This window comes from Rattus norvegicus, chromosome 6 (genome assembly GCF_021556685.1).
Source record: "Rattus norvegicus strain SHRSP/BbbUtx chromosome 6, alternate assembly SHRSP_T2T, whole genome shotgun sequence".
Classification (NCBI taxonomy): domain Eukaryota; kingdom Metazoa; phylum Chordata; class Mammalia; order Rodentia; family Muridae; genus Rattus; species Rattus norvegicus.
The window spans coordinates 79,713,778-79,727,500 of NC_141539.1; the positions used below are offsets into that span (position 1 = coordinate 79,713,778).

General features: G+C 39.8%; 1 non-coding gene across 1 annotated transcript; it reads right to left on the bottom strand.

The window, feature by feature from the left end:
* Positions 1 to 1,996: 1,996 nt before the first annotated feature.
* LOC120093292 (U6 spliceosomal RNA) lies at positions 1,997 to 2,099 on the bottom strand. Its single transcript, XR_015623645.1, has one exon. It is a non-coding gene; the product is annotated as a U6 spliceosomal RNA (small nuclear RNA).
* Positions 2,100 to 13,723: the final 11,624 nt, after the last annotated feature.

Genomic DNA, 13,723 nt, shown 5'->3' on the forward strand with positions numbered 1-13,723 from the left:
TGAGAGTCAGCTGGGAAGAACATGTTCTCTCCTCTCCTGTGGATTCAGTTAGTTATCAGTTAGTTGACTCAGATCAAACGTGGGACCTTGTGGAGCGAAGTGAACCATTTTCTTCCTTTAGACTCTTCAACATGACTCTTTAGCAACAGTTCTCAACCTGTGGGACATGACTCCTTTTTACGGGTATGGTAGGTGTTGAATAATCCTTTCCCAAGGGTCACCTAAGACCCTGTAAACAGAAATTTACAATACGATTCATGACAGCAGCACAATTACAGTTTTGAAGTTGCAAGAAAAGTAATTTTATAGTTGGGGGGTCATCACAACATGAGGCACTGCATTAAAGGGTCTCCATATTAGGAAAGTTTGAGAACCACTGTTTTAGAGTATCTATCTTATAGGCTGTAGGAAGGTTACTTGGTAGATATGTAAAGCGCTTGGTTACATGTTATATATGTGCTCAGGAAAGACCTAGCTATGTTATTCTGTAGCCATTCCCTTGTTCAGCATTTAGTGTTTGTATTTAAGGGGTGATTGCCCGAGGGCAGCTGTCTAATACCCTTGATCCAGTGTCTAGCTCATAGAAGAGATTTAATAAATATCTGCAAATAAATATATATTTAGCATATTCTGGAAAGCCCTACAGTTTGGTCCTCAGAGTGTAGGAGACACTCATGCCTTTCATTATTTCCTTAGCTGTTGAACAAGGAACACTTTTAGATGTCAGCATTGTACACATTTGTAGGCTTTTGTCTGTGACAGTGAGTACATTATAAAACTTGTTATTTTTCTGTATGTGTGTCCTCATTTGTGTATTATAATGAATTACTCAAAAGATTCTTGTTAAAACAGGACAGTGTTTCGCACATGGAAGCCATTTATTTTGCTTCTTACTTTCTTTTAAAATATTGACAGTTTTAGCTTGATTGACCCACATGTTTTAATTTCCGTTTGTAAGACTAGCCTACTCCTTTCTCCTCGTTTCATAGAAATGATGTGTTAATACATTTTACCACATGCCTTGATTTTCACACTCCAATTATAGGCAGCACAAAATGCTATTGTACACTGTTAAGCATTTAAATTCAAAACAAAACCAGACGTTTCTATTGCCATCATGTGAGAAATTCACTAATGTCTTTCTCATTCTCGGTATAATCAAATGCTACAGAGAAAAACTTTACTTATTCAAAGAGAGGAAAGTATGTCTTGTGAATCTTTTCTTTGCCAATATCAGAATTACATCATCTCTATCTCAAAGAACCAAACGTTATCTGTATTAAACCTGGGTGTGCCGTCTTCACAGATCTTTGCATGTTTAAAGGTAGCTGCCAAAATCCTCTCGGTGGGCAATCTTTACCTCATCCTGGAAAGCCTGTTCAATTCCTTTCAAATGAAATTGCAACCTAGTTAACACTAAGTATCGCTTTAGAAACAGAGTGGAAGACCCAAGAAGATTAAAAAAGAAAGCGTCCCCAAGCGTGACCCATTCTTCTGCTTTAGGTTTTAAAGAGACATGCAAAGAGGAGCAGAATAGAGATTTTCATTTCACCAGAGTAAAGTGGGTACCGCTTGTGCGAAATGCTACAATTTCTCCGGAGAGTAATCCAAAAACGTATTTGGATCATTGTTAGCAAAGTTCACACCAAGTTTCTTCAAAACACAGCTCTGAATCTTTCTAAAAAAAATGACTTCAGACTAAGTGTGGTGGCAGAATGAGAAAAATATTTGATATCAGAAAGTGTTTCTCTGGCACTGTCATGCAAGGCTCGGTGATCACAGCTCACCATACCAGTAAGACTCTGGTTACTGTAGTGATGTTTTAGTCTTCTTAAAAATCTTCTGCTACAAAATTAATTACAACCCTCTGAAACCTAGGCTGTAGTGGTGGATATTTACACAGTAAGTTTTCTCAAAAATTGTTTCTGAAGTTAGGAGTAGCCTTAAATGGTTGGGGTGGTCTTTCATCTGTTTACCCCTTCAACCCCCTTAAAAGAAAAATATGGAACGCTTCATGAATTTGCATGACATCCTTGCACAGGGGCCATGCTAATCTTCTCTGTATTGCTCCAATTTTAGAGTACGTGCTGCCAGAGGAAGTGTATTTATCTGTCTGTTTAAAATTTAAAAGAAATCAACATAGTTTTATATCCTTTTTTTGACATTCCTTTATCCTGTAAAGGGGTAATGGATCGAATGAATCATTCCCATAAGAAAGTATTAAGATGCCTCTTTGGAGCCTGATGTGGGGGCAATGCCTGCAATGCACTACCTGACATGGAGGCAGGACTCCTGAGAGTTCCAGCTCAGCATAACCTAGGAAGACCCTGATGGAAATAAGCAAAAGCAAGCAGAACAGAAAAACCTGTTTGAAACTATGAGTTTCATAAGTTACATACCTTTGCTCTGGTCTAGAGATTAAAGTCAAGGTCTTTAGCACCCTGAGTCTTCTAAATTCTTAACTAGAACTATCCAGTAAGATATTAATAACTCATATACATGCCATTTTCACACCAACAACATTTTGGATTAGAAAAAGATTTTGTGTAGAACTGATAAGTATCTACTAATTTGAATACAAATTCAGCAGCCACTAATATTTTCTGGTGTCATAAATGTAAGTGCAAATTCATTTTCATTTAAATTAAATTATTTTTAGTGCATGTGTGCATGCGTGTGTGTGTGTGTGTGTGTGTTTGTGTTCACACAAGTGGAGGACAGAGGAAAACTTGTGTGTGTGTTGTTTCTCTCTTTCCTGGGAACTGGGGTTGAACTGGGGTCTTTGGGTCTAGCAGTAAGTATTTCACTTTCTCCATGACATCACTGTCCCTCCGTGCAGTTACTGTAGGCTGATAATGACCAAACCTTCAAGACAGAACTATTAGTGAATTTTTTCATGTGGTGTATATAATACTTATTACCCTCACATGAGCAACAAAATATGAATATGAAAAAAATTTCTTTTAGGGCATGATATTTACTCCACGCATCTGTAAATCCAGCATTTGGAAGGCAGAGGCAGAAGGATTGGGTGTTCAAGGCTAGTATTGGCTATGTAGTGAATTCCCGAGCAGCCTAGGCTACATGATACCCTCAAAAATAAGACAAAACAAAATAATGATAATAATATGTAAATAAATTTAAAAAATGCTGCACAAGAAAAGCAACTAGACAAAGAGCCTCCTTTTGAGTAAAACAAGCCATGGGTTTTTTTTTTTTTTTTTTTGCATTTGACCAGAATATAGTTTTTGTAATTTTTTTTTCTGTGGGTGAAAATGTACAGAAAAGTAAAAAAGTTTGTTTCATTGTTGCACATATGGAATGCACTTTGATTACATTTACAAAGTTCAGATTTTAAAGAAACAGAATTTACCCTTTCCTTTTTTTTTTTTTTTACTTTTTTATTTTGCTCAAAAAAATTTTTTTTCATCTTTATTAACTTGGGTATTTCTTAATTACATTTCGATTGTTATTCCCTTTCCTGGTTTCCGGGCCAACATCCCCCTAACTCCTCCCCCTTTCCTTCTCTATGGGTGTTCCCCTCCCCATCTGCCCCCCCATTACCACCCTCCCCCCAACAATCACGTTCACTGGGGGTTCAGTCTTGGCAGGACCAAGGGCTTCCCCTTCCACTGGTGCTCTTACTAGGCCATTCATTGCTACCTATGAGGTCAGAGTCCAGGGTCAGTCCATGTATAGTCTTTAGGTAGTGGCTTAGTCCCTGGAAGCTCTGGTTGCTTGGCATTGTTGTTCATATGGGGTCTCAAGCCCCTTCAAGCTCTTTTAGTCCTTTCTCTGATTTCTTCAATGGGGGTCCCGTTCTCAGTTCAGTGGTTTAATGATGGCATTCGCCTATGTATTCGCTGTATTCTGAACAAGCCACTTTCTAATTCATAATAACACGACATTTTGGGAGCTATAAATTGCCAATCGAGCACGACGCAGATTATTGTCAGCCCTTGTTTGCAGTGGACAATGTGCACAGGCTTGGAAGTCAGATGATCTCCGTGCTTGCCTGTGCTTTCCCTCCCTTGGTGGGTGGTGTAGTCCAATGACTTAGTGTCTCTGTCTCGAGTTAATCATTTGTAAATTGGAGGCAAAAGCTTTCTATAGCCCAAGGTGTGCTTTGCACTGTCAAGTACTAAGTAAGCACTTAGTGCTAGTACTAGCATCATTACAAAGGTAATGCTTTCTGTTTTACTAAGTACTTCCATGTACAGTCTTTCATTTGCACTAAACTCTTGGGTTACAACACAGCTTTTACGATAGACCTGTGTACAGGTTTTAAACACAAACGTTCCTTGCTCAATTTGTTCAGAGCAACAGAGTGGAGGGATTTCATTCTTCCTTCGTCTAGGAAAGCTCTCAGTGGGTTAAAGGTACTTTTTTTTTTTCTTCACTAAAATTCGGTCTAACTTCAAACCATTTGAAGCTACAATTTTATTCATTCACCCTTGTCAAGCCGTATTCTCCAAATCTACCTTTTATCCCCACTCTACAGATGGGAAGGAGAAATGTGCAATAACTTTCCTAGGGCGGGAGGGCACGGAGCCCTGCACCTCTCTCTCTGAAGGGATGTGACCTGCTCGGGCTCCGCGTTAGGTCTGGATGAATCGCGAACATTTCAACTCTTGTCTGTAAGCTTCTGAATGCAAAGAAATGAAAAGAAGGCCTTGGTACAGTGGTGGTGCGAAGCCTTTGGTAGCAGCCTTGCCACCCAGCCTCAGCAGTTTATGCCTTTAATCTTCTCAGTGACCGGCACGTGTTAAAACCATTTTAAAAAGTACCTTGTAACCTCCAACCTGAAGAAGAAGAAAAATGGCTTAGGGAGCAGTTAAAAGCCCCATTATATGCTGTCTTTTTTTTTTTTTTTAAGGGATTTTTCTGAAAGCACTCACTTTTCACCCAGAGACTTTTTTTTCTTCTAGTCTGGATGGAGTTAGAGCCTTGCTAGAAGGAAGTAATGTTTGTGAGAGCTGCAACACGACCCACGAGGGCACAGTGCTTCATGGGGCATTTCCAAGAAGCAGATGCCAACTGCTATGTTCTCTTGCACCAAAACACGCAGCTCAGAGTGGCGACCAATTTGCATATTCAGCAAAAATACCTGCTTGTGGTTGAGCTCACTGACAAATCTTAGACCACGCTCTAGCCCCAGCCCAGACAGTGTTCAAAGAACGGTGTAAAAGGGGAACATATGTAGAGACCCTATTATTCCATTCTGATTTATATAAATTGTTCTTTATGAATGGCTGCTTTACAATTAGACGTTTAATTTAAAACAGAACCTGGGATGGCGATAACCCTAAGGCACAGGCTTAAAACATTAACCATTTAGGGGGTCTGGGGATCAATATTCAAAAGGTAAAATTGATTGTACAGACCCTGGGCTCCAAATTCGGAGGTAGCAATGAATAGTCAGCCTGGTAGGGGCACCAGTGGAAGAAGCCCTTGATCCTGCCAAGGTTGGATCCCCAGTGAACAGGATTGTTGGGGGGGGCGGTAATGGGGGGTGGACGGGGAGGGGAACACCCATATAGAAGGGGAGGGGGAGGGGCTAGGGGGATGTTGGCCTGGAAACTGGGAAAGGGAATAACATTTGAAATGTAAATAAGAATTGCCCAATTTAATAAAGATGGAAGAAAAATAAAAAAAAGCATCTTCGTATTATGCCAAAAAAATTGATTGTACAGAAAGGATTTCATGGGATCATTAAGAAAGTATGGAGAGTGTCTTCTGCAAATAAAACCTAATTTCTGATTTCCAAAATTGTGATTTTTTTTTGTTGTTGTAAAAATATTTCTCTCTCAAGGAACATACTCCCTTTTAACTTTTGAGTAAAGTAAGGTGAAGGGGGTCTTTAATTTGAGTGTTTAACCAGAACACGTGCTCTAAAAAGGAAAAATAAAATAAAATATCTTGGAACGCTTTGCTGCTTAGCATGTTACATGTACATCTGGAGGCAGATTTGGAGACAAAAGCCCAATGGCAAGGGAAATAAACTAATTAATGATCCCAAGAAAGAAAGCAAATTTAGCCAAGTCATCAGCAAATTCTTTTTTTTTTTTTTTTTGGTTCTTTTTTTCGGAGCTGGGGACCGAACCCAGGGCCTTGCGCCTCCTAGGTAAGCGCTCTACCACTGAGCTAAATCCCCAGCCCCAGCAAATTCTTATAACACCAAAACATGAATACCTTCGGGGAAGCAACAACAAGAACAAGAACAAGAACAATAACAACAACAGCAACAGCAACAACAACAGCAACAACAGCAACAACAACAACAGCAACAACAACAACAGCAACAACAACAGCAACAACAACAACAGCAACAACAACAACAGCAACAACAACAACAACAACAGTAACAGCAACAACAACAGCAACAACAGCAACAACAACAACAACAGCAACAACAACAACAGCAACAACAACAGCAACAACAGCAACAACAACAACAGCAACAACAACAGCAACAACAACAACAGCAACAACAACAACAGCAACAGCAACAACAGCAACAACAACAGCAACAACAACAACAGCAACAACAACAGCAACAGCAACAACAGCAACAACAGCAACAGCAACAACAGCAACAACAGCAACAACAACAACAGCAACAACAACAGCAACAACAGTAACAGCAACAACAACAGCAACAACAGCAACAACAACAACAGCAACAGCAACAACAGCAACAACAGCAACAACAACAACAGCAACAACAACAACAGCAACAACAACAACAACAGCAACAACAACAACAGCAACAGCAACAGCAACAACAACAGCAACAACAGTAACAGCAACAACAGCAACAACAACAGCAACAACAGCAACAACAACAACAGCAACAACAACAACAGCAACAGCAACAACAACAGCAAAACCCTGCTTGGCACATGATGTTTTAAGGGCTTATTAGGCAATCTCTCTCTAGCAGCTAGAGGCTAGCTGAAAATGTAAACTAACAGACTTCTGAGAGTCATTCTAAGATAATCTTAGAAGAATTAATGGGGAAAAAAAGGAACCGGTCTGTTATATACTCCATGAGAGTAAACATTCAGATGTCCAAATAGCATTCTGTGGTCACTTTTAGTAAGAAAATAAACCCGGGTGACTTCCACATAGACCCCTGTCCCCATCTCTCCATTCTTGCTGTTCCGTGCACTGATTTGTTTGCAGAGGTTGGCTTTGATTGCATCTGAGAGAAAAAGCATTACAGATCCCCGTTACTCCAATCTGCTTGGCTGGGTTCTGTCTCTGTGCATTTCTCTGTCTTTCCACATGGTGCTCAGACTGCAGCTCTTGGCCTCTCCTGAGCACATTGAAAATCTATTGTGCTGAACTCTTACATCTCTTGCTGTGAATAGGAAACTGTCCCTTCAGGAGCATCATTCTGTTGGGTGTAGGTACAGGTGAATGAATCAGAGGATAGGAGGCATTTAGAAAGCTGCCAGATGCATCCGGTTAAGTTTTAAAATAAAAAAGGCCAGAAAATGTATATAATTCATACAGCAATTGAAAAAGCAATGTAAGCATGTATACATACAACACTGGTGTGTGTGTGGTTTCTTAAAGGATTGAAGTGCTTGGTATTTCCAGTTAGTACAGATGTACCGATTGGGTTATAGTTGTTTCCCATCAATCAATCTTGACTAATCTCCCCTCCCCATTTCTAATGAACAGTTAATTAGATAAACAATGCCTATCAAAAGTTTGAGATATAGTAAAACTCAAAAAAGTAGCTTTTTCTTTTTTGCCAAGTCCTGCTGGGAATGTTTCTCATAGAACCTCCCCTCCTTCTTTCTTCAAATAATGCTCTAATTTGAAATATTTCATCATTAAATGGTAGACATTGTGATGCTTTGACTTTTAGAGTGTGTTTTTGAAGTTGCATAAATGTATATGTTGGAAATACTTGGGTAAAGGTTCTCTAGATCCAAAGTTAAGTTGGTTTAAACACAACCTGATGTTCTAATATAATGTACTCTCAATGTATTGGGTTATGTGGTCCGTTCTTAGTCATGTGGTGACAGCTTGTTAAAGCATAATCAAAACTGTGTTAAAAACACAGCAGGGGCGTATTCAAGGCCACCAAAGGATGCTGAAACAGAATCCTAGACCAGTTACAGTGTCCCCTACATGCCCTGCAGCATAGCTGAGGAGCACAGTGTAAATTTTCCCCATGTTTTATGCCTCAGCGCCTCCTTTGAATTACTACTCTTGCATTACTAAGTGAACTAAAGGTTTCTGGGACACAAACATCCCCAACCATGACTGATGATCTAAAACCAAGATGGCTACAGAACCAATACATAGGAAGAGGATGGAGGGAGATAGTGTGAGAGTTCACTACGCTATTCAGAGTACTCTCCAACTGAAAACTTACTGTTTATTTCTGTATTTTTCCTCTTAGTATTTAGAACCATGACTGACTATGGGTGGTAGAAACATCAAAAACATAAACCACAGAGAGAGAGGAACACTACCTTATAAGCTATTTATAATCATGCTTTGAAAAAGACAGACCAGTCATGGGCCAGACCCATTCCTAGTGCAGAGATGGGTTTATGCTTGGATAGTTACAATGTTTTCTAAATATATACAAATTTAAATACATGTTTGCCATCCTGGGGATGAAACCCTGGACTGTGCATATGCTCAAGGGATAAAATTTTCTCTCAGTGAGTTACTGCCTCAGTTTTAAATATGTTATTATTTTACATTAAAATGCTATGTTAATGTTTCAAAAATATACAAGTTAAACACTATCTTCAACAGATACAAAATTAAATAATTATTTAGAAAGTCTATGCATAGAGTAATCTGAATTCTTTGTAGGAGAAAATCCAGGATCCAGACAGATGAATAAACACTATTATCACCATTGCAAACAGCTACTTAGGGAATTTGCTCCCAATTAACCTTATAGACAAATGAAGAATCATCCTCTAAAAATGAACACATTTATTTCTCTAAATATGTAAATTCCTCAGCATTTCTACAATGCTGAGGTAAACTATTTCTATCTATATTTATAGATCAGAGTTGGGAACAATTTCTTTCTCCTTTACAAACAGCCTTGACTGCCTACTCCGAGTTCAAAACGGCCTTAAAATGTGTCATATTTTTGGTATACAAAAGGCTTTCTAAAATTGTATTATGCAGTTATTGTGCCGAGAGAATGACCCTTGGCACTCTTTGTTTACTGAACGTCAAATTTTCATTCGTATTACAGCTGTGTATCAGGGCAGTTTCGGCTCTGTATGAAGGGCAACTAATGCACAAAACAGTCAAGCCACAGAGCGGTAATTAGTCTGGAAAAGATCAAAGTGTGCTCTTCTGAATCCAGCCGATTTGCTCTGGGTGTGCAGAACCAATGGTCTTTCTTTGCTAAGGTTTCTTATTAATTTTTGCTTTCGTTTGTTGTGGAGCAGCTGCTTTGCCATCAATCCAACATTCTGCTTTAAAAAAAAATCCATTTTGATGCCACAAATGCAATTTCAATGGGTTTAGGAATAATAACCAGCTTCCCCCCTCACCCCACTTCTAGGAAATAGAAACTCAGAATGAAAGTTTTCAATGTGTGCAATGTGAAAGAGAACAACGTGAGCACGGCTTGGATCCATGTTCTAGAAAAGGCTGGAAACGTGGCTTGTGAACATTTCTGCGATTTGTGCTTTAAACCCTCACCACTGTGTGCTTAACATTTTCTTCTTTAAACCTGCACAAGCCTCACCTCTGCGTGCTTACCTCATCACTGCGTGCTTACCTCACCTCTGCGTGCTTACCATATCACTGCGTGCTTACCTCACCTCTGCGTGCTTACCATATCACTACGTGCTTACCTCACCTCTGCGTGCTTACCATATCACTGCGTGCTTACCTCACCATTTTCATCTCAGTGGCTGTTCTTTTCCTTCTTTGGTTTTTCGCTGAAAAATTATTTAGTGGCTCAAATTATTAATTAACCCCAACCTGCAGGAAAAAAGATTCTTAAACTGATTAATGGTTTACACATCCCAGGATGGATGGAGTAAAATAACCAGTAGTATTTGTTCATCTCTTGTTGTGATTCTTAATTTTAAACAATTTCAAAGGTGGCAGTTGAGGTGGCCGGACAAGGGTCATCACAAGGAGTGAGTGGGTAGGCAAGCTGAGGAGGAGGAAAGGTAGACAATATAGCTTAAAACAGAGTAGGAGCCGGGAGTCCCCTCCCCATCATGACTTCCATGCCTTCCTTTCTCCACCTGTCCTTTTTCCTTTGAGTGTTCTGCATGAAGGTGTAGAGAGATAAGCTGCTTATTAATAATTAAGAACACAGCAGCCTTCGACAATCATGGCCTTCACCTCTGCCCGATAGCTCATGATCATATATTCAAACGTGTTCACATATAACATGTAAATTTATAAATAAATTCATTTATCTCAACAGTGAGTTTAATATATGCTATGTGGGTAAGTATATTTTTTTTGTGTGTGTTTAGTACTACAACAACTTCCTTTCTTCCTTTCTTCCCCTTGTTCTTTTGTGGCAGGGCCTGGCATCCCAGGCTGGCTCTGAACTTGTGATCTTCTAACTTCAGACTCCTGAGTATTTGGAATAGAGGCATGTGACACTGTGCCATGATATAATTTGCCCGTCTTCACAACAAAATATTTAAATTTCATTCTGAGTTGTAATCCATTCCAACCATGTGACAGGTTTTTTTGTTTGTTTGTTTGTTTGTTTGTTTGTTTTGGTGTCAGTGCCTCTAACCGGATAGACACTAAAATACAGCCAAGCAAAACAAAAAAAAAGTAACGATATGTATAATTACCACAACAAAGAAGAGCACATACAGGTAATTTACTATAATTGACTAGTAAACAAACGTGTAATGTCCACAGAATGGCCAAGTAGGCTTGTCCTGGAAGCATTTTTAATCGGTCAGTTACTGAATGCTTTTGAAAAGTGACAGAATGATTGCACAGGGACGTTTTTTAGGGCGCCCCCTTCCTCCTGTGGCAGGTACAAATCAGACACCGTCTATTGATCTGCCTTTGAATAAACCATAACCAGGCTGGATGAACTCGGGCACCAGGGATTCTCACGCTTACCCATTACTTGGCATCTAACCAGAGTTACTGTCACCTCTGCAACTCTGCATTCCCCTGCAGTATCCGAGAGGGGACCTCTAGCATTATTGTCATTGCTGGTGGGAACACGCCCACATTAGAATTGGAATAGGGATATTAAGTGTACACACAGCTATTTCGGTTCGAATTCGGCCTCAGCGATTACTTTTCTGCAGCATTTTCAATGGCTTCACCTGAATCCTGCTGTGACACGACTCGAAGCCTGCCACTTACCACTGAGCATTGCCTCGGGACATGGGCACGGTCTCACTTAGAAAATTCTGAAAATGTGTGGGCTAAGAATCTCAAAAATGATATTGGGGAAAATGAGAGGTTCTAGGGAACCTCAAAAGATGCTTTCCCAAAAGGAGAACAAAAGCTGATTTATCAGCTGTGATTTGTGGACTCGTTAACAACAGAGGCTATGTTAGTGAGGGGGTGGCTTGTGAATCCTTGCAGAAGCAATCGTGCTCGCCAATCCAGTAGGACAACAAACATAAAACATACTCAGACTAGGAGGGAGGAGAGAATATTGTCATTTTTCTCAGATAACACTTTCTCTATCTGTCTTTCCTTAGCTTCCTTCCTTCCCTTCCTCCCTTCTTCCTTTCTCCTTCCTTTCCTCCTTCCCTTCTTACTTCCTTCCCTTCTTTCCTTTCTTCCCTCCTAGTTTTATCTCCCTTCCTCCCTCCTTGCTTCTGCCCCTCTTTTTTTCTTCCTCTTCCCTTTTTTTTGATAATCTGGTATTTCATTTTCACAGAAAAGACAACAAACAGGTTAATGAAATTAACAATAGAATTAAGTACATTGTTAAATTGAATCCAATACAGTGACAAGGACAGAAATATCAAAACTTTCACCAACTATGCTGGATAATTTCTTTGTCAGCTTGATACAAGTTAGGTTAATTGAGAAGAGGGAACCTCAGCTGAGGAAATGTCTTCATCAGTGTCTGTAGGCCAGTGTGGAGGACACTTTCTTGAGGATTGATGTAGGAGGACCCAGCCACTGCAGGCCGTAGTTCTGGGTTGTATAGAAAAATGACCTGAGTGAGCTATGAGGAGCACGCCAGCAAGCAGAGCGCTTCCACAACCTCTGCTTCATATTATATTGATCAGAAATCTGGAGAACAGCTTGAGAAAAGATCCATATGATTAGTAGTTCTGGTGTCTTATAGAATGTAAATCCATATTGCCTTTAATAGAAATAAAAATGTTATGACATCCTATGCAAATGGGAAGTAATTCAAATCTCAAGGAAAAATTAAACACACACCCTTCTTCAGATAAACGAGTGAGTCTATTGTGGTCCTAAGGACCATCCATAAACAGTCATTAGTGAAGTGACTTCTTCCTGGGTACACAGGGCCTTCACTTGGCCCTGGGTGGTAGGCCTGACTCCTGATGAAGTGGGTGCTATCTCCTTCCTTTCACTGAAGCTTTTCCATCTCTCACCGTCTCCCCACTCCCCGTATCATCCTTGAAGGTCTGGGGCCAGAGGAGCTGAAGAGGAATCCATGTTTCAGCGGATTCATCTGCAATGACAGATATGGACCCCTTGTCATTTTCTTTGGGAGAAGTAAAAATAGGTTAATGTGTCAGCTGGCTTACTTCCTTCTGCGATAAAACCAGGGAGGTTTGAGTGTACACGAGTATAAGTCTATTGCTGGAAATAATTCTACAGCAGAAGCAGAAACTGAAACAATACTTAAGGGTTTATGAATTAACCAAAATGGATGAATCAGAATAGCCAGTTTCCCCTGTTGGGCTAAACAAAAAGAATTAATAGATTGATGAGTAACTGGACCACGACACCTTCTTATACTCTTAGATAAACCATCAGTAAAATGAGTATCTGCTAAGGAATGGGAAAAGGTTGATCAATTTTCACAATCACGAATTCAGTTCGTATGAGAAAAGTCCATAGTTTGCTAAATGGATAATGATTTCCTATTTTTCCATGGTCACTCAAATGAAATTTGAAAACCCAGCCAGGGGTGGTGGGACAAGTCTTGATTCCAGCACTCAGAAGACAGAGGCAGGAAGATCTCTGTGAGTTCCAGATCAGCTTGGTCTACAGATGACCTTCCAGGACAGCCAAGGCTACACACAGAGAGACCCTGCCTTAAAAAATCAAAAACCAAACCAAACCAAAACACCACCAAACCCCCCCAAAATCCAGAGTTCTGTACCACTCTTAAAAATGAATTTTTAGTTATGGTTAATATAATATAGCAAGGATCAAACTCATGTAGCTGTTGACTTTATGTCCTCCCCTGATTTACTAATTGAGCAAGAAGAGTAAGGTTATAGTTCAAATAGGTCTATTCCAAAGGTTTGTCTTCTTGTGATATAATATCCATGGGAGACAATTTAGTGGGGAAAATATGTTTAAAGGCTGTGAGAGATTCACAGGATACACAGATGCCTCTTTTAGTCTAGATTTAAATAGTTCTTCCTTTGCCTCTTGAGATAATATACAAGGACTGGCCAATGTCGTCTTTCCTTCTAGAGTTTTACGTAGATTGGTTAGTGTCTAATTAGATAAACATTTTGATTTTGCTGAAATTGCACTGGAAATACCAAGTGCAGCTCCTGAGGCT